At 49.8% G+C, this 1,721-nt stretch overlaps 1 protein-coding gene across 1 annotated transcript in view; it reads right to left on the bottom strand.

Moving 5' to 3' along the window:
- The window catches only part of LOC144222573 (A-kinase anchor protein 17B-like), a 26,118-nt gene extending 24,563 nt beyond the window's left edge, over nt 1–1,555 (bottom strand). The window contains exon 1 of the mRNA XM_077753078.1: nt 1,494–1,555. The gene's annotated coding sequence lies outside the window, so the exon portion shown is untranslated. The remainder of the gene's footprint in view (nt 1–1,493) is intronic.
- Between the last annotated feature and the right edge of the window lie 166 nt (nt 1,556–1,721).

The following is a 1,721-nucleotide window of genomic DNA, read 5'->3' as shown; positions in this document are numbered from 1 at the left end:
TGGGAAAGAGCACTACTCTGAACATCTTTGTACACATTTTTTTAACAAATTCTTTCCTCAAAACATATTACCACGTCAAGGGGCAGGAGTGAGCTTATGAGGCTCATGACATATTGGCAAATTGTTCTTGTGAACGATTATGACGATTTATCGCGACCTCAGCCCTAGTAACGTGCCCGAGTCTCTTGTAGCCCTGCTGACCCTGGATCGTTACCATTTTTGTTTCTGCCACCTTTACTAGTAGGTAATGGCAACTTGGAGTGGCTTGAATTTGCATTTCATTTTTATGAAATTAAATAAAAAAGTAAAGATTGGGTCCAGCTTACGCTGACATTCAATAGCCTACTCAATGTCTCCAAGCTGAAGGTTTCGTTCGCATCCCTAGCGAACAAGTGCAACAGATCTCTTCATTTCCTTGCCCCCTAAACTGCCCTCCACGCTGAACTTGACCCCTCCAACCCCGCCTAGTGAGTTCCATCTTCCTTAACTGATTGAGCCACCCAGGCACCCAATTAGCATCTTCCTAAACACAGCCACCCACCCAGCTCAGGCTCAAAACCAGGAGCTGTCCTCCCTCCCCCTCACCTTCAACCCATCAGCAAGTCCCCCTGACCCCACCTTTACCACGTTCCGAGGCCACCTCCATCACCGCTGCTGCTCCTCGGGTCCAAGCCAGCGCCATCGGGAACCTGGATGACCGCCACAGCCTCCCAACCAGTCTCTCCTTGCTGTCCTTGCCCTACAGAGTCTATGCCAAGTGCCAGTCAAAATGATTTTTTGTTTTTAAACCTCAAATCAGATTGTGTTGCTCTGTTCAAAACCCTCCAGTGGCTTTTCATCATGCTCTGAACAAAATTCAAACTGCTTACCCTCAAAATCCGGCCCCCGCCTGCCCGGTTCAACACACTGTGTACCCCTTGTTCTCTCTCCACCCAGCCTTTTTACCATTCCTCACAGTTCCACCAAGTTCACACTCCACAGGGCCTTTGCACCTACAGTTCCCTCTGGCTGAAGTGCTCTCTCCCCTAACATTTTCTCGTGGCTGGCTCCTTCTCATTTCTCACATTCGGCTCAAACGCCACCTCCTCTGAGAAGCCTTCCCAGCATACTATCTTAGACAGCATGACTGCCCCCCACCCCTGTCATGGTGAAGCAGAGCACCCCATCTTATTTTCAGGGGGACACCGAAATGCTCGATTATCATGTGCATGAGTTCCCATGGTTTTTACCTGCCCCGCCCCCACCCCCGGTCTGGAAGTTCCATGAGGGCTGCCACTGGCATCTGTCTGGGTCACCAGTTGATCTTCAGAGCCTAGAATGGTGCCTGGCACATCGCAGGAACTTTACAGTGCTAAACCTTAACCTATGACAACATGAATAGCAGCCGCCTCAAGAGGAGCTGCAAGATGCTACAAAGCTGGCTTGCGTGCTCCTTCAGGCTCTTGGAGCCATCAATGAGCGAATGTCATCGAGATCAATTCAAGTGTACCTACCAAGTGACGAATCCGTTTGACACACTCTGGAGGTTACAGCAAGGAGTTGCCCTCGAAGATCAGCGTCTAGAGAGACAAAGAAATGAAGACGATTAACTGGAAGCTGAGGAAGCAAACGGTGAACATCATGATGAAGCAGAGGGTATTTCCGGGTCACAGAGAAGCGGAAAGGGTTTGAACAGCCTTTCACGTGAAATGAGTGTTCGAATCCCTGGGGATACGCAGCCA

This window comes from Crocuta crocuta, unplaced genomic scaffold (assembly GCF_008692635.1).
Source record: "Crocuta crocuta isolate KB4526 unplaced genomic scaffold, BGI_CrCroc_1.0 scaffold944, whole genome shotgun sequence".
NCBI classification, from domain to species: Eukaryota; Metazoa; Chordata; class Mammalia; order Carnivora; family Hyaenidae; genus Crocuta; species Crocuta crocuta.
The sequence above is the reverse complement of the archived record's forward strand: the minus strand, read 5'-3'. Positions and strand labels throughout refer to the sequence as shown.